This window comes from Lonchura striata, chromosome Z (assembly GCF_050655825.1).
Source record: "Lonchura striata isolate lonStrDom1 chromosome Z, ASM5065582v1, whole genome shotgun sequence".
Lineage (NCBI taxonomy): Eukaryota > Metazoa > Chordata > Aves > Passeriformes > Estrildidae > Lonchura > Lonchura striata.
In genome coordinates, this window is record NC_140740.1 from 75,074,318 (window position 1) to 75,101,148 (window position 26,831).

General features: G+C 37.6%; 1 protein-coding gene across 5 annotated transcripts in view; it reads right to left on the bottom strand.

Annotated features, from left to right (window-relative positions):
• The window catches only part of LHFPL2 (LHFPL tetraspan subfamily member 2), a 121,008-nt gene that overhangs the window by 93,408 nt on the left and 769 nt on the right, over positions 1-26,831 (bottom strand). The window contains exons 1-2 of one of the 5 annotated variants that reach the window (XM_085566377.1): positions 13,516-26,831; positions 6-12,235 (exon numbers count right to left, since the gene is read on the bottom strand). The exons of 3 other annotated variants lie outside the window; for them this stretch is intronic. The gene's annotated coding sequence lies outside the window, so the exon portion shown is untranslated. Of the gene's footprint in view, positions 1-5 lie in introns of all 5 variants that reach the window. One more of the 5 variants, XM_085566376.1, reaches the window with a different exon arrangement.

Consider the following 26,831-nt stretch of genomic DNA (forward strand, 5'->3'; position numbering starts at 1 on the left):
TGTACCTTATAAGTCATTTCATGCTGGGATCCTTGCAGAGAATACTTCTCCTGAATGTGTTAATACCATCGTACTTCTGCCCTAAATGCTCATAAAAAGTCATTAAGGTTATGTTCCACATGTCTAATACAGTATTTAAGTGCTGGACTTCACATACACCAGTACAGAACTTGTTGACATCTTTCTGGAGCCTAGCTCAGCAGTGTACCACATCATCAAAACACTCTTTTTAAGTCCACACAAATGCAGATGGAAGCCTGCTATTCACCAGGAAACTCTCTCTGCCAAGGTGTGTTTACAGAGCCTCTGAGTTTTGTTAAACAAACCCAAGAGCAAGCAGTTCTCCAGACAGAAAAGTATAAAAACAGTGTCAGGGCCACTCGCCTGCTCCTATCTTTTGTTCCATTATAGATCATCACTGAAATTTTTTTTTTAAATGCAGCCTTAAAACACAAAAAAGTAAAACCAAAACAACGCAAATAGTTCCCACTGTGTCCTCACGTACTGGCTGGCAGAATGGGATTATTACTAGTAGTTTCCAGATGCAAAGAGGCTGATCACAAACTCATTGGCAGGACTCTGCTATGTACTTTATCCCAGCTGCGAGAGCTGCTCTGCCCGCCAGCACTGTCACACAAGAACCGGTCCATCTTCCTTCATGTAAACACAAGAAGTGCATGGACAGTTCACAAAGCAATGGGAAACTGATCCCCCTGAAACAGGGGGATTGCCCTGCAGGTCAGGCTTAACTGCAGCTTTCACAGCAAGCACAGATGAACACACCAGCACATTCCTGCTATTTTTGCAGGCAGGAGTAGTGTGACACCTCAGTGAGAAGCATGTAATGCCTTTTGCCTCAGAAGATCCCTTCAAACAGAAATTGCTCTTTACTGCCTACAGATGCAGAAGTGCATGATCCCAACAGAAGATAAGGACCCAGATATTTGACATCTAGAATACGGCAAGTAACTCAACCTCAACCAGTCTGTCTCTGCAAGACAGCAAGTATTTTGATAGATCTCAGAATGAGTAGGCTTTGTTTCTGTGATATCACTTAACTCCTCACTGCTGACAACTGTCTTCTATGTTTTTCTGGGACACTGGCTTGCATCATCTTAGCATGGCCACTGCCACGTCTGCCAGTCACTCCTCAATCCAGAGCACTACGTACAAGGGCCACAGCACCACGTCTCCTCTTTCCATAAAGCACTATTTCGATTTCCAGGAACAGACCAGTTTATTTTCCTCTTTCCAAAACTAACATTACTGCTACTGTAATCCTAGAAAAAGAGATACCCAGGGGAGAACCAAACAGCAATAACAGAAGTTGTGAAAACAAAATGGCTTCCTTCCATCTGTGAAACACAACCACTGGGGAGGGAAAAGGCGGAATGCTTTGAACAGGAATCTCTGCAATAAGAGTTTATTTAGATGTGTCAGACAGACAGTGTCCTGCTGTGCTTGTCCCCAATTATCTGGAATTAGAAATAAGATGTGGAAAGATTGCAAACCTTTGATCTGAAGCAGAACAACACCAGTTTCATGGTATCAGTCATGTTATACCCTCACAGGCAGCCAAGCTTGAGATCTGTTCCTAAAACTCTCATACATCTTATCCTGTATCCACTGACCTCCTTTGATCCAAATGATGAGCAACATACACAAAAGAAAAGCATCCTGTAGAAGATGATGAGACCTGCCTGTAACCCCATGGCTGCAGCTTTGGGAGCTTTAAAGTTTTTTCCAGTGAGAAAGGAACATGAGGGCAGGCATCCCCTCCTCTCCTCCCTTCACTCTGCCCCTATACCAGACCAGACAGTACCATCTCCTTCCCTCCTTTACATCAGCATGACAGCCCATCCTAACCCTGAGTTCTTTTTGTCTTCATTTTGTCTGGGAGAGGGGGAGAGAAGGACTGGTCAGGAGCAGAGCAAGGCTATGCCCTCCCTCAATTCTGGGGAATCAAGACAGTGGATCACCCACAGTACTGCCCTCCTTGAATACCAGTGGAAAAGTCGGCCCATCTGTGGGACTTCAGAACACCTCTAATTTGCCTCATCTGTAATATTTTTTCTAGTATCATTTGACTGGAGTTAGGCTCACACATCATTTTTTTCTGATTACTCCAGACATCTCTGCTTTCTATTAAGACTGCAGTACTGCACAAGCACTCAGCCTTGGCAATTGCTCATGTAAAAGTTTTCTGCAATCTGCAAAGTTTCCTCTGCAGAACAGGAACGGAAACTCAGACTTAGGAGAGACCAATCTAAAAATGTTATTAGCTTGCTGGTTTATTTTATATGACTGAAGGGCACAATCATTTAACTTAAAACCATTTTCTTTTTGAGCAACACAAAAATGGTCAAGTTTGTAACACACATTTCATTAAAATATCTGTTAATTAAGTAATAGATGTTACTGCTAGCATTGTGAGTCCTAAGTATTTTAACACACATATTCACAGTATTTTATGTAGTAATATACAAGTGCATGTACTTTACAAATGTATGCATAACTATCCAATTTCAGGGACAAATGCACATTTCACAGTTCAGTTAGAAAATACAGTTCTTCCACAGAATAATATATCCAGTGCCTGACATCTATCTTCACTTCTTTGAGATAACTAAGTTTAAAGCATAACTGATAATAATACCCTGACCTCCCTTTTTAAGGATACTTAATGTCACAACAAAACCTTCATCTTCCACTTCCACCAGGAAAGCATTTGAGAACCCCAAGATCTTACATGTATTTTAAACAGAGGTTTAGAATTTAAAAACTTAATTAAAGAACAGGAATTTAAATGACCTAAACTTATCTGTCAGTTAGCAAATGAATTTATGTGGCCATATACGAACACACACATCTGATCACATGAAGCGTGCCAAGAGATACAACACTTCTTTCCTGTGATTTTTAAACCTAGAGGGACGGTGAACTCTAGAAAAATTTGTCTAAGCCACCACTGTTTTGAAAATCAGCAGAGGTCTTCAATGATTAGCTGACGAAAAAAGCAAACAAAAGCGTTATCTGTCATCTGAAAAAAAAATATATAATTTGAATACTCCTATTTAGAGTGTTAAAATAATATCAGGATAAACTTCATACCCAAGCTTCACTACCTGCAAAGGTGAATACCTGCTAAAGTTAAATTGTCTTCTAAAAAAAAACATCAAGAGCTGAAAAATACTGAGGAACCTTTATCTTTCTAAGTGGTAACAGAATAAATTGTGACACAGAAGGAAACTCCTGTTCCAACCTAGATAAAGAAGTCTTCTTTCAGATAAGATTTCATTTGCATCTGTCTTTAGCAGCAAATGAATTGACAAGCTCATCTCTTAAGATGGTGGAGACTTTGGAAAAAAACACCCAAACAACCCAGATCAACAAAACCTCCTACCCTTTAACAGAGAATTTCCAAACTTTCAAGAACAGCACCCAGTTATCACAAATTTAGTCTAAGCTGGTAATAGAGATGGAATAGTCCTTCTAACAGATGAGCTAAAGACACAACAATTCCTGCAATTCTAGGAGTGACAAAAATGTATGCACAAAAAACCAGGCTTATTAAAGAAGGGCAGGGGAGGGGAGGGGAAGGGAGGGATCAACTTGACTCTTCTTCCTAGCTTTCCTCTCCATGTCCAACTCCTATTACAAGTCTTGCAGATAAAACCTGACAGGCCTATACTTATAATTAGTCCTCTTGTGGCCAGCATACTATTCCCCTATTACATACAGTGTTCAGTTTCCAGTAGCTACAGGAAAAATTTGAAGCGGTTTTGAAGTTAGTCCAAATTTTAAACCCATCCACAGATAAGATGGCTTTAATTCAAATGAATGCACTTCCAAGACATGTATTTGTGCTTCTGTGCATCTGTCATCTGTATCTCTAGTAAGCAAAACTCTACAGATGTTTAGTTACCTGCATTAGTAACTTAGAGTATTTTCAATGCTTTGAAAAGAAAAAAACAAACAAAAACCAAACACCCCACAACACTTCTCTGACAACAACATGAAATAAAATTAGATCACACTGTACTTCAGAAAAAAAATTTGTTATACCCAAGAGTTCAGTCAATAAACATCAGCCCCATACATCAAATGTAGCTTATAAATGATTAAGCTTTAACAATCCCACTCTAGTAGGTCAGATAAAATCTGCTGCTTCTTAATTGGCAAAATATTTCACCTGAGTAACCACTTAGGAGAAGTTAACCCCTTGATAACATGTGTTTAAAGATTAACATTTACAATGTTCAGAAAGTATAAACCAGTTAATTTAAAAACACTATTTGCAGCTCATTTCCTTTGTTCTGAAAATATATACAATAGCTACTAGCCAACAACTCTACACAGAAGTAACTTTTTTTAAGATTTACATTAATTACAACTAGGAACCTGGTGATCTGAATTCCAGATCCAAGAAAACTAATTTAAACTAATTTTCTCAATTAAAATCTTTACAATCATACTTTAAAAAAAAAAAAAAAAAAAAAAAAAAAAAAATCACCTGCTCCAACATATGAACTCCACTGCTGGGCAAATCTCATTTTCTCAGCAAGCAAAAAGCAGACGCTTTTTTAATATTTCTTCAAGAAAGGAATACCAATTCTAGAATGCTAAACTTAAAAAAAAAATCATTTCTGAAAATCTCTTTGGAAAAACTATCATATATTAACACAGCTTCAAGTAAAGATCTTTAAGCAAGTACCAAAAGCAAAAGATATGCTAGAGAATAGCTGAATTTTACCTTTAATCCCAGCAAAAAAACTCAAGGTTTCTTTCCCTTTGATCTATAATAAAAGCAGTCAGGTATAGCAAACAGTACATCTTCCATTGCTTTTTACTGGAGCCATTGGGTTTTAGCTCCCTGGAGATAATCATGCCTTGAGTATGAAGAATGAATCACAGTGAAACAAACAAGCAATGCATCACACGACATCCTTCCAACGTATTCTAGCAAATAACATTTAATTCCCCTCTTCTGGTGATACTGTGAGTAAAATTTCTAACACAGCTGACGATTCAGATTGCAAAGTTAACATCATATTGCTCCTGCTTTAGAACTGGGAGGAAGCTGATTTCTGAAATACACATCTAATGAGACAACGGTGCAGCAGCCAGCCTGCCTGTCCCACAACCCTGCAAGCTCAGCAGTCAGCTCTCTGTTGGGCTCTCTGTTCTTTCACTGGTGCCAAAACATGTACACTTTCAACATGCACTTTTTTCTGTATCAGAAACCTAGCACCAGCCTTCGTCACCAGTCACTGGTAAAAAAACAATGTTCTGGTTAAACATGAGATAGCTGTCATGACTCACATTCCTCCGACTCTCTGAAGTTTCATATATTTTTTTATGTATTTAAGAAGTTACCTAAAAAGAGCTATACTCCTAAGTAGAGGGCTCAGAAATGCTAAATCCAAACTCCTAACTGCAGGCACAAAACCAGGTTCTTTCAAGCATTTGCTCTATCCTCTTGGCTCTCTTATTCTCAAGCGGGTAAGTATAGCAGCAGCTCTCTGACCACAGAGAGAGCAGGCACAGACTTTTCCAGGCATTTTCCTAGGGAAGGCTGTGAGAGAAGCAGAGAAAAGAAAATAAAAACAATTGTTATCTCGCTGCTGCTCCGTGTTTGTGCTCATGTGGAATGTGTTCTGGAGATTGTTTACCCAAGGTGATTGCTTGATTGGATTCTGGTGATGGTTGTTTGGATTCATTGACCAATTGGATCCACAACTGTGTAAGGACTCTCAGAGGAGGGTCACAGGTTTTCCAGTTAGTTAGTGATAGTTCTTGTTACTGTAGTATAGTGTAATATAAGTATAGTATAATATAGTATAAGATGAGACAATAAAGCAATTGATAATATAATTTATAATAAAGCAATTGATCAGCCTTCTGCAATCATGGTGTCAATGCTAATTATTACCCAGCTGGGGGCCTGTGGTGACAGGTAAGCTTCAGTGAGATGGGAAAATTCTCCAGCTCCTTTCCTTCTGATAATTCTGTGATGTGGTGGTGAGGACACTTGGAGGTGGTGACTATGGGTGGGTTCCCCAATATGCAGAGAGATGGGAACACAGATCATCCATTTTCAATAGAAGCACCCCAGCTGACAAAGAGTGCTATGGGACTACCTCTTAAAGCAATACTATGTGGGACTACAGGGCAGGCACAGTTCTTTTACCTACACAGCCTCAGGAGAGAATCCCATGTTGGTCGAGATGCCCAGCACCCACCAGGTAGGTGGTAGCACCATGCCAAAAGTAGCCAGGAGATAAGCAGCAACACTGTCCATGGGCTAATCCTACAAGACACACAATTCCTTTGGAGATTTCTGGTTCTTTCTACTGACTCCACAAACATGGCAGGCTCTAAGATCAGGTAACATGAGGTGGCAAATTTTTCAGCACTAATTTGGATTCAAACATGGAGTTGCTTTGAAGCTGCATTCAGCACTTTTATGACTGAACACACTTGTATTGTATACAGAAATTGTATATCAATTTCTGGCAGAATTTTAAAGCATGCCATTCTGAAAGTAAATTAATGGAAGAAAAATGAGTCAAGGGAAAGATTCCGTTTCCTTTTACATGCATGACTCATTTTAATTATCATCCCACAGGCAGATCAGTTAATTACTAGAAAGAACTGATTATTTACTCCTTTTCTCATTAGGTAAGAGCCATTGCACATTCTGAAAAATCATAACATGAACTAAAACCAGGCCTTGCTTTCTAGCATTTTTACTTCCTTTTGTATTTTTACCCTATTTTCAAACTATATATTTTGAAAATAATGGTGAGTCTACACTGCTAAGGCATTTTTTTTGTTTTTTTTTTAACATCTGAACTTGGTTACATCAGGTAATAAAGCATTATAGTAACTATTTTTTAAACTAAGTATCCAGATGCATCTCTAGAAGTTCATATTTAAATCATATTTAAAGTGAATTAGGAACACTTTCACAGCGTAACTCAGTACACAGGATTTTCTTCAAAGTACTTATCAGATTTAGGTTTGTTTTTATTTTAGTATACTGTAAGCAATCTTAAACTCATTTTTCAGAGAAGAGAAAAAACTACAGAAATGTTAACTTCTTTTTTAGGGTTGTGTGATAACCTTCATGGTTTTTTTTGTGGAACAGCAGAAATCATGCTAGAAAGAGAAGACAAAAATCAAATCGAGCCCTGATGACATGGCAAGTGCTCAGCTAATTAAATTATGTAAAAACTAACACCTATAATCAACATACAATGGAATGGCAAAGATGAAATCTCAAAAAAAGTTATCTTTTATTCTGTATGAAGGAGCTATGTATTGTGAGTGGGAAGGTATCTTTTCTTTTTCTACAGAAATCAGATGCCTATGTTGGTATTTCAGCCTGGAAAAAAGACATGGCAGGTATAAATAATGCAGTCCCCCAGCTGTCATGATTTATTATTGAAGAGTAACATATCTAGAGAAATTATCTGGATTTACAAACATTCTCACTTATGCTGAGAATCTTCAAGATTTCATGATTTCAAGGACATATTATTTCATACAAGAGATGACTCCAAAAAAGCATTCAAACTTGTGAGTGGGCAGAAATCCCAGGCCACTGGTTGCTGGCAAGGGTAAGGTCCATTTGGCCAGATAAATGTGGCAAAAACTGTTTTGATGTGGAGGTGACTGCACTGCAGGAAGGACTAGCCCACAAGCTAGCAAGGGTAGAAAACAAAGCCAGGTAGAAAGCACAGTTGTCCCTGGCTGACATGGCAGCAATGTTGTGCTTTAATACTTCCCTTCCCTTTCTGGAACATCCTGGAACTTCCCTTCCCTCAGCACAGGAATGACATGGAATTGTTGGAGCAATTCCAGAGGAGGCCACAAAAATGATGACAGGGCTGGAGCACCTCTCCTGTAACAGGTGAGAGATTGGAGTTTTTCAGCCAAGAGATTAAAAGGCTCCAGGGTGCTCCACTTTACAGCACCTTCCAGTATTTAAAGAGGGCCTACTAGAAAGCTAGAGAGGGACTTTTACAGGGGCATGTGGTGACAGGACAAGAGACAATGGTTTTAAACTAAAAAAAGGGCAAATTCAGGTTAGATATAAGGAAGAAGGCTTTTACTGTGAGGGTGGTGGAACACTGGAGCACATTGCTCAGAGATGTGATGGGTTCCCCAGTCCAGGAAGCATTTAATATCAGGTTGGATGAATCCCCGAGCAACTTGATCTAGTTGGAGATGCCCCTGCCCAGTGTAGGAAGGTTGGACTAGATGACCTTTAAAAGTAATCCAACTTCAAAGTATTCTATGATTCTATTAAACAGATCCATACCTCATCAAACTATAAAGGCAGAACTGTTACATAATTCAAGCCATATGACTTACTGAAGTAATTCAGCATTGAACTACAGTTTATTTTCCAGGGTGGAGAAAGGTAGGTGGGGAGGCAAACGTAATCTTGATTCTAGCACTGGCCTTAACTTTCTTAATGACAGCCTATCTCAGTCCACTATAGATTTTTATGGCTTTTCTCTGGTAACAGTCAACATCATCTCATGATACATCAACATGAGCAGGTTATTCCAGTTGCAATTTTACCAGTGCCAAATACATGATATAAACTCTACTCCTGGGCAGAGACCTCATTTTTATTCTCTGGAATTGTGATAGGTCTTTCCCTTATCCCTGGGTCTTTCATCTATGTTGAGAATTTATGTTGAGCTGATTATCTGCTGTGACCCTCTTTTCAGAGCTGTGACATTTCCACATGACATGGCAATGGAGGTATTCATATTTTTCATCAGGATGACTTTGACTTCAGAATTTCCACCCTGTCCACATCACCACTGCTTTCTGTTATTTGTCATTTCACTATCTGCTGTACATTATTGGCATGGAAAGCACTGGCTTTTTCTATCACTGATGATTCTTTTTATGTTGCAGGTTGACCAAGATTTAATCCAGAAATCTATAATGCTTCCACTGCCCTGAAAGTCAGGCTGCCTGATCACAAGGGTCCTTTGGGGCCTTGCAAGCTTTGGGTTTGTGACTATCCAGAGGCTCACATGCGTAATGTGATTTTTGTCACAAATAAAATGACCAGTGAAAAGACACAGCTTATCTGCAAATCCAGCTAAACAAGAACAACTCCATATTTACAGTTACATTAGGCACCTGTCAGTTAGCCAAGTCAAAGCTAATACTTTTATTTTGCTTTGGTTAACTTTGTGAAAAAAAATGTTTGTTGAAAGGTTGAGTACTTCACCTAAGTCTACTACACATCTTTATCCATCGGCTGACCTTGACACTTTGTATAAAGAACAAACTAGAAATTTTCATTAGATGAATTGTCCACAAGCCTGTAACAGCCAGTATTAATTTTATACACTTATTCTACTGTCTACTAACTCAATCCCACCAAAAACAGCCCGATGTCATATACACAGCCTGCCTTTTCCAGCATTTCTATCCAGTCCACCCAGCACAGCTTCCCTGGCGGAAGAAGAGCATGGTTTTCAAGGCAGTACCTACTGCGTCAAGAAGCAAAATATTGCTGCCTACCACAGTTTGATGCAGAAGGTCAGGACTGAAACTACCAATGATGGGACTCAGTGACAATTCCTAATGTATCAGTGCCTGCTACCATCAATCTGCTCTTACCTTCTCAGGCAGACAGGGCACTCTGACTGTTAAGGGCTGACAGCACAGTCACTCATCACACATCTGTACATTCAGCTCTCCTCCCCAGCAGTCCATAACAAAACAGAGATCCAGCCCATAAGTCCACTGTACAACATTAAGTCATCACATGTAATCTAATAAACTGGAGACAGAACACTTATGTCATATTCTAGCTTCTGAAACTTCTCCAAAATAAAAATAAATTGGTGGGAAAGGTGAAGAGGATAGGGATGTAAATAGCATTAACAGAACAGAGAACTTAACTGCTCATATTTTCCAGATTTTCTGAATGCACTTCCTTTGGCCTTGGTGATTTTAATTGATTCTGTTTAAGGTCCAATAACTATTGGACTGGAGCCTGTTTTGTAACAGATTTGTGATAAGCGCTACAGTGTCTGTTTCAAATACTGAACAACATTAATTATAAATATCTTGTTGGTTTTGCTTTCTCATTTACAGTTATGCCATTCATACTAATGCCTAAACTGTAATGTGCAGTTAAATTTGCTTCTTATAGAAAAAGCTCAATAGTCTTGAGCAAAGTCATCAGGACAATGAAACTCAAGCAGCAGAGTTTTGACTTCTCCTAAAGAAGATGTGCAGTTGACTCCTCAGTATCCAAAAACTGAAGTCACCTGTGAGGTGAAATAGGTGGGAGATAAAGTTCTGAGAACACTGATTATTATCCTCCTGAATAATTCAAACCACAAATTATTAAAGTAAAAAAACTACTATTTTTGTAATTTCGGATTTAATATAGATATACTGTGTATCCTAGCAATGAACAGACATCTGAAGTTTAATAGGTGGCACTGAAGAAGCATTCTGAGTTGTGCCACAATGAGAAGACATACTCTGCAAAGCTCTTAAAATTAAGAATCTACTGTACAGCTGCATACAACAGCTAAAGACTAGAGTCTGGGACCCACAAGCCCTCTGGCAACTGTATGATCTCAAATAATTTATAAAAGATTTGATGTTTTTTCAGAATTTTAAGACACTTGGAAAATGGGCATGGAGCAGTTACTATTGGAAAAGGGCTTTAAATGTGACTATGTTAGCTATGCTGGACTTGGGTTTTTAATTAAATTTCCAGCCCATAATTTCCATTTCTGCACATGCAGAACTAATTTCTTCTCATCTATATGATCCGAAGCATATATACAATGTATAATTTGGGTGGAAACTAAACATTTCAATTCACCTCCTTTTACCCTTAAAATAGTGGCTCTAAACTTCAGTCAGATCTCTGTGGTACTGCAACACCATCACCGCCAAATGGGTCATCTGTCTTTCAATGCTTAACAGAAAAATAATTTTTTTCAATCTTAGATCAACAGATCCACCTAAACTTGAAACCCAGATATACAGCTAAAGGCTGTCTACAGTTATTCCTAGTTATTAAAATTTTCAGCACCAGTTTGTGTTATAATTGATGCTGGTATTTTCTTGAAGTGTCCATAAGCAGAATTTTATAAAGGAAAGGAAGATTACATCTTGTAAATGTCAGTCAGCTTCTGATGTAACTTTAAAAACATCCAAAACTCTCATCAGCAGGGGCTCAACACAGCATTATGGGCCTCCATACAACTCCATACAGCTCTGGACAACATTAAACAGTAACTCCTCCTGAAGAGAAAGAGTAGATAGAATGTTCATAGTGTTATTTAACATAGTCCAGTTCCTTTTTGTTTTTTAAAACCCTAAAACTGTGTCCTGTCACCATAATAACTACAGTTCTCCTGAAAACATCTGAAAGTGTATCTCAGACAGTTCATGGTGTATCTGTTACACAGTATTACCTTGTTTTAAGAATTGGAATTTGTGTCTTCAGTGCTATAATAAATAAATAAATAAATTAGTTTGTTAAATTATTAGAATTAGGCTTTTGTAAGTAACTGAAAAATATGCCCTGTTCACTTGGTACCTCAAGACAAACTCCCAGTACTGGACACACTCTCCAAAGCTGCTGACACGCAGACTCAGAACATTCTTCTCCTACCAAAGTCAGATCAACCACAAAAAACCCAAACAAATAAACAACCCCTAAAAACAAAACAAACAAAAAACTCCCAACCAAACCCCTCAAAAAGCAGGAAAAAAAAAAAACAAATGGAAAAAAAAAAACAACAAAAAAAAAACTACCAAAAGCCCCCAAAACAAAACATTAAAACACCAAACACAACAAAACAAAAAAATCCCGAAACAGCAACAGATCTCTTAAGTAAATCTCTCTCTTCTTCCACTACTAGATACACCCATTTCTTTCTTAAATGCTTAACATAAGCCTCATTACTCGACTAAAAGAATAATAAATACAGGCTCTGATGAACTGCCAGGAGTAGGGGAGGAAAAATTCAAGATACTAAAGTGAACATGCACTTTTTGGAAGCAATTATCTTCATTTCAGCTGAAACAAGACAGATGCTCAATTTAACAGACATAATTTCAATACAAAAATCAATACTTAAAATTTTATCAAGAAACTGACACCACTTAACTTTCTGCTATTCTGCTCCTATCGAAATGAAGTCCAATTTAACATGTACTTTTGCATCATCTGTTAGAAGAGGAAAGCAAAGATATTATTGTAGTCTGTTTTAGAATAAAACCATTAGTCCACAGATTGTGCTTTAAATTTTCATGTTAAAAAAATCACTAGCTATAATGAAAGACCAACTGATAATACACATTTTCCTAATCGCAAAACAATGTCCCTCAGTTATGTTTCAGAATACTGAAGTTTCTTAGAAGCCCTTTTTCTCAGCAGCAGCCATGCCAGAATATGGACAAGTTGAGGAATTCTTTGTTCCTTTAAAAGTCAACCCATTCAAACCATTCATGCAATTAAAAAGCACAATACTTCAACAATGCAATGAATAAAGCAACTGTAAAAAGGGATGAACTAACTTTGCTTTTACAAACTTTCAATTGTGTTAATTTTTTGGGCAACTTTTATCTTTCTAAAGCATCAACTGTAAATGCACAAACTATAAATGAAAGCAGACAGAATCACAGAATGCTTCCTCAAATTATGAAGTAAATGAGTGCCTCATAACTTAAGAATTTGTATTTACCAGGGATAATTAATTTAATGAACCACACTTCCTGGCAGTGTGCCAACCCACCACTTAAGGAAACACCAGAAGACAGCATGACTATAAATGCAGCTGGTCACTGATTTAGCTGAGAAGTACATTGTGAACAGTACTCATTAATTCATAAGAAGAGATATAGTCATAAAGTTTTGGAAGAGAATGGAAATACCTCAGCTATTCCTTTTGTTCAAAAAATTTCTGCATTAACACTGCCCCATTTTTTAAAGCAGAGGTCATATTTCTTTGTTTTGTTTGATCAAGTTCATTGTCTATTGGTTACATTTAAAATTTCCATGAACCATCTGACATCATCACACATGAAAGTTTTCCAGACACCGAGAATGAAAGGGGGTAACTATAAACCTACACATCTAAGTATCAATATGTAGATTCTGCATATTAAAATCAATATTTGGCAAATATTTCCATTACAACTTCTAACACAAGTTCAAGAAACTAATAAACTTCACCACTAATGAAGCTAAAGTTCATCTAAAAAACAACACAAACACCACAAATGGTTCTCAGAAACTGGAGGTAGGGAATAGCCAGTCTGCTAAGTCTAGGTCAATGCAAGACTGCTCATTGCAGCACTGACTTTTGAACAAAGCAACCCATCTAATTTTATTGTATCTGACTAATGCAATTTTTGGTATTTGATGGGAAACAATTCCAGAGAAAATTATTTCAATACAAAATGTAACACTACACACAGCTCCCATTATCTTAATTTCATTATCACCTTGCTTCTTTGGCCTAATTTCACCACTGTTCAAAAAGGCTATTAAAAGTAGTTTTGTTTTCCTCATAAATCTTCCCACAACCCTTTGATCCTTTTGACATCTTCTTCTTAATTCCTGTGAGTCCATCAACAACTTTTCATAACAGGTACCTTGAAAAGCCTGCAATTCAAACAAACGTAAAGGTAAATGGACAAAGAAGTGTTTATAAAACAGGAAAGAATCACATTTTCTCCCCTTTGTTGGTCACTAGAATATTTTGCATACAACTGGAACTCATCTTTTTTCATTACTACCTCAAACTCAGATCTTACAGATTTTCCTAGTTCTTTAATAGTATTTAGGTTTCTGTAACCCATTTTCTTTTTAGTCTAAACTGCATAGCTGCATAGTACTAAGTAATGTATTTCAAGATAAAACTCAGTTTCTTCCTCTTACTTAATCTGGGACGTTTAATGCTGAATGAGGGATGGTACTATGATGTCTATATCTGGTATTTTCTTCACAGACTTCTGTCCTGGAAAATCATTAATTAGTTGTCCAGCATGCCAATTATGGTCAAACACTACTTTTTTCACATGTCAAATCAATCAAAATTAAGACTCTAGTTTTCTGTGAAACTCAAAATACATCTCAAAAGTTAACAATTTAACAAACAATCACATTATTATAAATATTAAACATTACAAAAACTGTAACACACAACCATTTGCTTTTGTAATATTTTCCAGACAGTTTAAAGATTTAACTATTCACATATTTAAACAGCTATCTATCTTGTGCTGGAACAAACCAATGCGTAGGTGGTGAATCTTCCAGCTGAGCTGCACAAAAACATAAGTACACAGAAAGATAAGTGAAAGGGAGCCAAAATATCTCCCCTCTACAGGCAGAAGCTCATTTAAGCATATGAAAAAACATAGTCATTACGGAAAATAGTTTATCTTCTGTTTCTGAAAGGATATAATAAATAACAGACATAACTACAGTGTGGGCCATGTTCAGGAAATCTGTGAGGTCTCTTGGACCACACACTCCCTCCAAAAAGTCACACATATTAGTGATGAAGCAACTCACCCACCCAGGGCAATGCTCAGATCACTTACATATGGCTGGAAAAGGAGAGAGAGACATTCACCAAGTGGTTACCAGCACCAAGAACTACCACCACTGCCAGACTCAACATCAGATATCCCAGTGGCATTTCAGGATGCAAGAATAGCTACAGGCCTTTTCACAGGCTTGACCTCCTCAGTAATCCAATGCAAACAGGAAAAACAAAGTCTTCTGTTGACTGCTTCATTTACTTCTTAAAATTTCAAGATAAAAAGCACTCATAACTACAAAGTGTCTGAGCCACAGTCAGCAACCACAGAAGTGAGTATGGATGATATTGTGGCAGCCTACAATCAAAAGGAAACCTACATAGACAGGAAGAGGAAAACCAACTACTTCCTGATCATGTTAAACTACAGAAGAAGGAATATGAAATTTTTCATTCAACAGCTGCTTCTCCTCCAACTGGCTGACAGGTTAGGTATGTCTGCTCTTTTCAAAAAACAAATGTACCCTATCTTCAAAATAAGATAGGTTACATAGGAGCCTTTCAAAAACTTAGCTCTCAAGAGATCTGTAATCCAGCGTGAGGGACCAACTACTGAATCATTTCTTCCACTGTGGGGGCATGTGAACTCCAAGGAAAAAAGGAGGAAAAAAACAAAAACAAAAAAAATATCAAGCTTCTGCAGCCTAGATAGTTTTATGATGACTATAGCCATATATAGTTTTCTGCTTTAAATCTTTATCTCAGTCAAACAAAAACACACACACACAAATAAAAACAACTAAAATAAATTATGCATGGAGAAATTAAGATTCAAAGCTTAAAATCAGCTTCTACTCACTAAGGACAAGGCTGAGCAGCAATGCTCATTCCTCTCTTGGCTCACAGATACATTATTAAACCATTAATGGCATGCATTTGTTAAAACAACAGAAAAAAATAATTTAAACTACTTAAATTAAAAGCTATGACTTGTCCAGGATCAAATAATTAATTTAGTTATATGCAAAACTTGAACAGTGGCATACAGCAAAGAGACTTTATCAAGATGCTATTTATAAGCAGCAGACAGAAGAGATTGGTGGACCTATTTATTGTTCCTTACTCAGGATACCACCTTCACTGCAAGACCAGCACAAAGACTATTTCCCTCATCAGCTAATGAGATAAATGCAAATTAAGAGATACTATCTTTGCTTCTCTGAAGTAAAATCAAGATGCCTGTGGCTTATCCAAAGACAAGAGAATGCTCCCTGTCCTGAGGAAGGAAGTCCACAAAGAGGGGCCCCTTGCACTGTCACCTGGACCTTCTGCCTTCTCCTCTCTTTATGACTACAGCACCCCTGCACATGACTCTTCAAGACATCTCTGTATATTAAGCCCTATTAAATGCTTATTTTATATATTTTATATATTTATATTTTATATTTATTATTTAATTTAATGTGGTTTTTGTTATTCTTATCAATTACAGTTCCTTTAGAAAAAAAAAAATGTTTGCCCATACCTGCTTCCTCTTTAAATAAGAAGATACATGTTCTGAGCATCTGAGGCTAAGCAGAAAACCACAAGAAACCAACTTAAAAACAAGCCTCTGCTTTCTAAAAAAGAAACTTTGTATTTCTGAGACTTTGACTGAGGAAGGACATATAATGGTCTAAGTCAGCCCACAAAAAGTCAGTAGCAGATAACTGTGTTTCCCCCTAGACGGCAAACCACTTCACCACACACTGGGACAGTAAGTGCTCATTCCTCAGTTATCAGACCAACTTCCTCCTATGAGTTGTAACAGCTGAAGGCTTTGGAGAGAATGTAGAGTATATTTCACTTTTGCAAAGATGGCTATACATAAACTGCTCTCTTGAGCTGATAAATGATGCCTCAGGCCAGACAGACACAAGTCTGATGTACTATTGCTATTAGATTTTCATTAACCAGTGCTTCTAAATAGCATTTCACATTATCAGATAGAGAACACAAGAGAGCAATGATAGCACTGATACTGATCATTTTTTGTTCAGTCCTTCCATTAAAGGAAGGTACACTGGAAAGAGAAAGATTTGTTTTCCAAATTATTTGGTTTGTTTAACTCAAATCTGAACTTTTCATCGTCACTGGAAGAAAAAAAATTACTCAATGAATATCTGAGGTCAATGAACAATCAATCATGATAGCTACCTAGATACAATACTTTTTTTCAGCATAACTCAATAGCAAAAGGCTAAATGGAGAAAAACCATTATAAAGTTGGGTTCTTTTTGTTTGTTCGTTTGGTTGGTTTGTTTTGTTTCATTTTGTTGGGTTTTTTTCCCCATTTGCACAGATCACATTTAAAGTGTGAGCCTCTCCAATACATTCCTGAATCTCTGGCAAAGAATGCTGCTCTATTCTTCAGCTAAAAGTCAGTTAGATAGCTAAACAGTAGTTTCATGTCACCTGGCACACTTGTAAGTATGATCAGTTAAAGACAGCTGAATCTTTCTCTGTCTATACAGGAGAGGTGTTTTAGTCCAACAGAAGAGCTGGAAAAGTTTACTGCCTAAAAAACTGTTTCATTTATCAGTTCCAAAATACCCAGCTGTGATGCTGTTGACTGTGACTAACTGAATTTGGCAGAGCTTTAATAATCCTTCAGAGAAGATAATTCTATTTGTTATATGCAAATACATCATCAGTTCAAATATTTGCAAGTATCAAATGATGATATTCGAACAAAAGAATCCTAGGGTTTCCTACAGTCTATTCTTAAAGCAGTCAGAAAACAATTTTACTGTACTAACATTAATTAATGTTCACTCGCTGTGTAGAGATCAAAGTAGATACTTTATACAAATATCCCAACAATAACAGAAGAGCACTCACAGTTATTTACAACAAACTTCAACAGTCTCACATACACAAACCAAAATGTTGCCTTTCCCTTCCCACCTCCAAAGCTACACACTTCAAATAAACCCCACTCTGGTATGTGAAGTAAAGTGTATGGAGTAAAAGTATGATCAATTTACCCCAACAGCAGATGTAGTTACAGACTATAGAGGCTCAGGAAGGAACTTCCTAATACCTGAATGATCCTTGCCTCTTCAACTTAGACTCCATTGCAGTAGCACAGGATAAATATGGGAAATCAACCAGTAACACAAAACAGCCTAATACCTGGCATAAAACACCCTCACTACCACTATGATCACTGCACAGGATTTCCACCTCCTGGCAAAACTGCCTTTCCTCATGCCCCAAAGCACTGAGAGGAGGAACATAAAATTGTTTATTTGATATTACAAGAATAGAGGAAACATTTATGGGGTAAAACATGAAGCAGCCTACAGACAGAGTCTGGAATGAAAACACTGTTAATTTAACCCCCACACTTATTTTGGAAAACCCAGCCAAAATGTATTAAACATGACAGCAAAGTAAAGAAGACATGTGCAACATACGTTTGTGATTTCATTAATGCCAGTTAACCATGTGGTACATTACCATTTTGTATGACCACTATGCAATACAAATTTATGCCCAAGCAAGCACTGGCATAAGCACATTTCTGTCCAGTTTGCTTGAGTGCAGGATGCTGCATTCAAGCCAACTTCATATTAGCTGAAAAAGTACAAACAGTACCTGTTTCAGTATTGTCAGAGTCACAGAGAGCAACATCTGACAGAGCAGAAAACCTACTAGTATAAGGTCAACATTAAAACTGGGGATGAAAAATTTTATTTACATGAGACATTTGCATTGTGTAGTTATGGGTTTTGATTAGCTTACAAGTACCTTTAAAAATGCATTATTGAATCAACAGTCTAAATCAAGCCAGTAAATCAGTGTCTGGAGTGTAAAGAGTAACAAAACATCCTCCTCCCTCTATACTCCTCTGTCCCCATCAGAAACTTAAAGGCTTTCAGTCTTTAACTCTCATGTAGCACGTGTTCATGTAAGCAGTTAAAATGTATCTAGTAGAAGGGAGACAGGCAAAAAACCAAAAAAACTTTCATATTAAATACAATTTCACACACACGTAGGAGAAAATAATTCAGAAAAGCCAAGTTAGGATTACAGACATAGCTGCTTAGATTGCCTAAATGAGACAATATGTATTATCTCATCTGGCAGTTTAGCATGACTGAAATGAAACATAATTTGCAGTTGACGCCAACTGGCAGGAGACAAATGTTCATGGTAATCTTTGTGTTTTATTGAGAAAGTTCTTCTGTCTTAAATTACACGGAAAATGGATTGAAGGATTTTGGTCTAAAAAGTACAAGGGTTGCAGATGCTACCCTGAGCTGTTAACTCATAGAAAAATGTGTCTTGAGTTTTTACAATTTAAAAGGACAAATCTAAAATTATGCCAGGTCAAATCATCTACCCAGTACCTCTGTCTCCAAGAGCAGCCAAAAGCAGATGTCTGGGGAAGAGCATGAGAATAGTGTAATCGTTTAGTCATACTTTCCCCAAATACACTTGTCTCCAATAATTTGCAGCTCAGGGACTTTCAAAGCCAGAGGTCATGTTTATGTATTTAATAATCCCTTACAGATTCTTTTTTCCATTAATTTTGTCCAGTTTCACTTCAAATTGGTATAAATTTTCAGTATCCACAACATCCTGTGGAGTTACACAACTTAATATATGTGCATGACAAACTCCTCTTTTTGCTATTCCAGACCCAACATCTGCTACTTCCATTTTCATGCTCGTTAGTTCTTGTACTGGGAGAGAAAATGAACAACTTATGCCTAAACCCCTCACCACGCCTTTCATGTTTTTATAAAAGTATCATCACATCCCAATTGTCTCTTCTCACCAATTTAAGTGCTGAAGAGAGTCACAGTGCTGAAAAGAAGATCCTCATCATGTCAGTAAGTATGAAGAAGATCCCATTCTGTTTTATTCTATATCATTAGAGCATCAAGATAAATATATTCTTAACTGGACAAATAAAATAGATGTCAAGTAATGAAAGGTAACCCAAAGAAAAGCAACAAAAATTACTGGTGTACAAAGCCCAGTGCCTGTGAGGTAAAAAAGCAGGCTATTACAGTTAAAAAAACACAATACACAAAAAAATAACTACTTGCTTTGTCATAGAGAGACATAGAATGAGCAACTGTAATATTAAATTACTACAGGAAAGGAATTAATTGGCTAACACAAAAAGAAAATTTTAACATGCCACGACGAGGTAAGGGAGGCCAATGAGTTCCTTAGAACAAGTCACAGATGACAAGTACAGATGATCCTAAGCTGAGGCAGAAGAATGGGGTAGGTGATGCCATAAGGTCTCTTCCAGTCTTATCTTTGTATCATCTTCTTGGGATGTCAGATGGAATCTCTTCCTCTCAATGATTTAACAACATCAAAATAAAAAAGCTGGGGGGTGGAAGGTTACAGGGAGCTACACAGTTGACTGCTCTGTAAAAAAAGAAGTCACAACCTGCTCACAAATATATTATTTATTGCGATCCTTTCCTTGCCCAACTCCAAGGAGCCTGTGGAAAGAATGAGGAGCTACCAGCCAAGAGCTGGAGATGTTTTGCTGAAAATATGGACTTCTATCCTCTGACCTTGCCTGACATTCTTTAAATCTGGTTGGGAAGTGGAGACATACTATGCAGAGTACAGGGCACATGCGTATGCGAGACAGCCCCAATGCACTCTTACGGATTGTTTATCTACTGTGCAATGCATGTGATGAGCAACAGAAAAACAAGGTAAACTGTTGATACAGGCTAATCAAACACCAAAAAATTAGACTTTTCCTAAAGCTCTGTTTTAGACAGCACTTTCACTTTTTCACATTAACATGTAGCATTCTTGCAGTAACTAAGCTCAAAAAAGGCTGGATATTTCTGTACCCCAAAATCAGCTGCAATAAAAGGCAAGCTCTAATTCAAGTTGTCAGGGCTGTCATGGAATGTGGTCTGGGCCACTTAGATGTAAAGATTGGTTGAAGGTAATTGCATTGATTTTATGCAGTCATGATCATGACTAATGATTAAATAAACATGTATACGCAACACAAACCTCATCCACATTCCTGCAAACTGGATACCTCTGCTAAATGATCTATCATCTCAGCAGTAAAATCAGCTGGGCAGTCTGAGGAATATCTTATATTCCAGCTGTCATGTACTATGTCTGTTAGTACCTCTAAAAGCACTAAAACAGACAAAGCTGAGACCTTTGTTAACTACTTAAATGGGAAGCCATACCAGATAAAAACTAGCTGGAGAAAAATGAATGCACAGACACAGAGAGAGAGTGATGAGATGTAAGAATGCATGAAACTTTGACTATCATTCCAAATTCGTCCCACCACTTATGTTGAACTTAAAATGATTTTCTAAAAGCACAGAAACATATCCACAAATATGATTGAATATAAAATTAAAATATATGCTACTATTTCCAACATACAAAATAAAAGAATATATTACCATATTAAAACTAGAACTTACATTTAAAATTTTCTTGTAAAATTTAAATTACTCACACCTTCCCATGCAGAATGACATTCAGGTTTTATCAGATGGCTATTCTGAAATAGTTACAATTGCCAAAATTGTCATGATGACCATGAATATGTACTGCCTTATTTTCTGAAAAAAGTTTCATAGAAGGCTGCAAGAACTAGAGTATTTGCACAAGGTATTCTCCAATATTTTTATTTCAAGCATATTTATATTTCAGGCTTATTTCAGTATGTATTATTCATCAGTACTATACAGTTGTGCAGAAAGATGCCGCCATTCTTTGCACAAAAGAACTCCGTCAAGGTACAAATATTGCTTTAGTTGTCACTCACTCTCCCTCACAGGGATATCGAAGAGAATCAGAAGAGGAAAAATGATAAAACTCATGACACTTCAATAGATAAAGCAAAAGCCATGCACTTAAGCAAAGTAAAACAGGGAATTGAATTAATGCTTCACATGAGCAGGCCAGTGCTCACCAATCACCAATAGAGCAGGGCTCCATCACAGGTAAAAGTGACTTGGGAAGACACAGTCATCACTGCAATCTTCTTCTTCCCCAGCTTTATTACTGAGCATAATGCTACTTGGTGAGAAAAATTCCTGGAGCCAATTGTGGTCAGCTATCATGGCTGCATCTCCTTATAACTTCTTGTTCACCCAGTCTGCTTGCTATCAGAGCATGAGAAGATGAAAAGTCCTTGAGGTGTTGTGACTACAGCTCAACAACAACAAAAAGATCATTGTGGTATCAACATCAGTCTCATACTAAACCCAAAACACAGGACTACATCAGCTATTATGAAGGAAAATAACTAACTCAGCTGAAACCAGAATGTCAGTAAACTCCTAATATCTGATGTGCTCTTATCTGCAGCACCTTCTCTTCTGCAGGTACTTTAACTGTAGGAACAGTACCTATATTTACAACACTGTATATACATATATCACTTATTAAACATTAAATAAAAACCTCACCCCTATATATTAAAGTATTTTTGGCACAGCCTTCCCTCCACACACTGTTTGCAGATGATGTATCAAAGTAATACACACATGCTAAGAGACAAAACAAGAGTACATAACCATTAAAGACAAATGTATCTGCCAACATATAATACTGGGGTATTATCATCACCACACACTTCAGTGATCAGGTCTGGTTTAGACAAATGAAAGTCCAATGAAAAGTATGAAAAACTTGTTTACAATTATCCCAGACACAAGCCTTGCAAGCTGTAATTCACTGACCTATGTAAACTGATTTGGCTTTCAGATAATCTCCCAGTCAATACTATTGCAAAATCTATAAACACAGATGGCACCAACTGGCACCCTATCTGCAATCTCAGCAGAAGATCAAATAAATACAGAGACTGAATTTATCTTCCCACATCACAGGTAATTCTTTCCAAACAGGTTTAAAGGATTACCACTGAAAGCTGAACCAAGAAAAGTCCTGTCACAGCTAACCAAAGTCTCAACCACCCTGAGAAGTCACACTGCTCAAACAAAACAGATTTTAAAATTGCATGGCTTTTAATAAAGTAATGAAACATTCAATTCAGACCAGGTTCTGGTTACAATTGCTACAATCACAATATTGACCATTTCTGTTAGTAAACTCACAGGATTTTCTCCTAAAGCACCCTTACAGAAAAACTTACTTGGGATAAAAAGGAATGAAAAGGCTGACAAGCTACAGTCAAAACTTTAAGGTAAAGTATCAGATGTACTATTAAGGCATAGTATATTATTTTATCTACAAAACTTACTGCTGTTGATCTGGAACTAAATGACAGCATTGATACTTATTACTGAATTTCAGAAATTATGTACAAGAAAGGCATATAATGAATGCAATGCCAGATGTCAGCAAGCATGAAGATCACTTAGTCAACTCTAAAGCTGCTACTGTGTGTATAATTAAAATCCAAAACATATTCATCAGTAAGATATAAGATATCACATAGAATACATCAGTCCAAAAATACCTTCACCATCTTTAAGATGACACTGTTAAGACAAAGAAGTCTGAAATACAGCAGTGACACCAATGACAAAGGAGACTGTACAGCTGCTTCAGCAATATTGCTTCATTGATCATTTCTCGGCACTAGGAGCTCTTAAAGGTGAAAAAATCAGCTAAAATAAGCCTTCCTTGTGTGTTTGGATTCATTATAGTACTTTCAGTGGCTGCAACACAAAATCATGCTTCCTTCAAGACATTTTTTGCTCATTTCATTCTCATGGTTTATCATTTAGTTCCTGTGTTTTCACCATGGGCTTCAGAGAAACCCTTAGAGAAACCCCAACCAACAACTTCTAAACCAAAATACATAAGAAATATTTTAGGGAACAAATTGCTGCAGCATTCCTCTCATGCATCAATGTCTCTAATATTCTGGATTCTCCTTTGAAGAACCCACATCTAACTTAACTATAGAGCTCCAAGCTGAAAAAATGAGAACCAGAAGACAACGAGAACTGGAGAAATTAATCTTTAGCAAAAGACCATGCTTTTTTTGGTTTTTTGTTAGTTTTTTTGAATTACTTTAGTGAATAAGAAACTGGAACCTATTGATTAGGTAAATAGCACAACAGTCTCTAAATATCTTTTGCTGCAATTTATTTATATTCAGTCATGGATACATACTGTAAGTGTCCAAGTGCTATGTATATTGCCACAGTTTGGAATTTCAGATACATTCCAAATCCATTCACATATATGGGGTACATTTGCAGCCAGCTGTTTGCCATTGCAGCAAATTTATAATTTAATTATTTTCCCACTGTGCATTTAGTTTTCTTTGGAATTACCTACCACAAAAATGTCTTTTAGGAAAATACTTCTGGGAAAATTGATTACTTTCTGATTAACTGATGTTGAAATACTTATCCATGGTTAATGTCTCACCTGCTAGAGTTGTAAAGAGAAACAAAGGCAAATTTAAAAGAAATTAAAACCTCAGATCTGTATTTTTTTCCAAAATGCATCACCTTCCGTCAGCTGTATAGCATGAAAATATCACTTTACTTACAAGACAGTGAAACAGTACTTGTTTATAAACAGCTTTCACAGTATCTGGCCACAGCTCCTGAGCAATTTTAAAAGGCAAGGGATAAGAATACTATTTTTTTAAACTGAGCTTTACAAATGCCCTACATTCAGCTTTATTCCAATTCATCTGTATGTAAGACAGTGATTTTGGAAGAATGCATCCAGTTAGTTCCACTTTCCCAGGGCAGCTTTTAGGCACCACAGCTCAGGAGAATCCTGTCAATTTTCAAGAAAGCTGAAAAGCCAAAAGGGAAAAGTCTTTGGTATTATTTTAACAGACTTGTCAACTACAATCACATCAGCAATTGTCTTTGCATCAGAAAAGGGCTCTGAGACACGGTAACATCTTCCAGCTGCTTGCCACCTCTTTCCTTGTTCCTAAATGAGTTCAAAATGCTGACACCCCACAATTATTTATCATGTAGGCAGAAAGCAGAGAAATGGGAACCCTTGAGAGAAACGGGAGGCACTGAAAACACAGAGGAAAGCAGGACAAAGGAAGTCACAGATAGCCCTTGTTCACAGGGAAGGAATGGGGACATAAAACAGTTTCTCTTATTGCTACCAGCACTTAGAAGCTGAGCACTGCTCTCCTCCCCACAGGATGGATGGTGTAAAGGGTCAGCCAACAAGAGGAGCTTGTGTGCTTGTGCCTGGGTGTGTGTGTAGGAGGTGAGGATAATTAGGGACAGCGGGACAGCCATCTTCACCCTTCTACTTCAAGCTTTAACAAACAGCTCTGAGGCAAACAGCAGCTTCACTAAGGGCTACTTCTATGTAGAAAGACTCTTTCATTTTCATCTTGTAACAAGCTAGGTTTAAGATGCTGAAGGTAAAATCCCTAGAAATTGTTTCTTTTTTTCCTTCTGATTTGCAGAAATCTTACATTAGCTAGGAACTGCTATCCTGTGTTCCTGCATTGCAACCACTGCTCCTCTTTTACCGTAGAGTCCTCCAATGGGTACTCAAATGTCTAACAAAATAGAAGCTTCTGGAAGCATAAATTTTGATGAATAGTAATTCTGTCCATCAAAACAGTCAGCAAAATAATGAATCCTCCTTTTCATGTAACTATTATTGAAACAGCAATGTCTACACTGTATGCAAAATAAAACACCAGGTTTCTTGCCTGGTTGCCAACTAAACAGTCACCTGCATCTCAGTCAGGTTCTGCTGATGCAACAACACACAGCAGTTAATAAGTCATTGTCCTACTGTATTACAGAACACTACAAGCAATCTTCACAGCTACAAGCTAGAACACGAAAAAGGATCATGGCAATTATTGCCTTTCCTTCAGTCCTTGCCAGCAGTACTTCTGATCCTAACTTACCAGCCCAGCACAATCAAGAAGAGTGTCTTCGAAGATGTGGAGGAAATATGCTTTGATTAAATAAGTAATAAAAATAACTGTAACATTCGTACACAGCAATGCTGCATCCCTTCCCAGGGATTTACAGTCATAAAAGAAAATGACACGCTACTACTACTTGCTTGACGTGTGGGTACATCATCATGCAAACATTTCCCAGAATGCTTAATAAAAACAGACAATTAACTAAAAAAAAGATAAAGTGGGCAATTTCCTACATACTGATTAAACCTACTGCATGACTCACAGGGAGAAATCCTGTGAAGAAAGCAGCGATATGATTAAAGCTGCAGTGGCTGCAACTAGCATATGGAATTAAAAACTGAGCAATGATCCCATGAAGCTGTGTCTGAGATAAAACCCTTTCATCAACAACTATTTTAACAGTCTGCCTATACCCTGACCTAACAATGCATGAACATGGATAAAATACTCAAGAATACCCAAAGATTAATTTGGATTATATTTTTGTGGTATGTTTGATTCAGAAAAAATAAAATGTAATGTCACTGACATTTCCCAGCTAGCCACCCTTTGTGCACAGCATAAATTTAGGTCTCTATGAATTACTACAAGTATCATATCATTTCTGTTACCAAAGCAAACCCATTGAAAACAACAGAGCCCCTTGCAGGTATGAGCTTGAGCAGTCAGAACCCACTGCAAGACTGGGACCAAGGAGACATCTTCATTAAGGGATCTGGAATTGTGCCTAAAAATGTTTCACTAAGAAAGGCAAATCTTGTTATTGAGATATATAAAAATTTCTTCTGGATGAGGTCAGCTGGAGTCCCATAATTGTGCTCATTTATTTCTACTAATACATCTCTCATTAGGATGCACACATTCACAGCATCTCATCCGCTTAGTTCTGGCTTGGTGTAAACTTACTATGACGGTGCAAGGCTGCTGCTCTGCCACCAGGTACAGGGAGCGTGTGCACTTGTCTGGACATGGCACTGCCAGCCCATGCTGTTTTACTTGATGTTGCTCCAGCGCAACCACAACTTCTGAATAATGGGATCCAATCTCACCAGTGGATTAATGACGCCTTTGGGGTGACACCTAAACTACCAAAAAAAGTGCACCGGTAACCTGTGTCACCTACTTCCGGCCCTTCCCTGAAGGGCCCTGAAAACTAAAACACACATACATCCCCCCCTCAAAAAATGGTCCCAGAAACACGACAGGCATGAAGAAATCGTCAGCGATGTGAAGGCACCCAGGTGAGCTTTGAATAGCTTTGAACCTCGCTCCCAGAGGCACCTCGCGGAAAGCCAAGAAGCTCCCGTGCCCTCGGGGAAAGGCTGCAGGTGCCCGGGCCAGGGGTGGCCACGGGCAGCCCG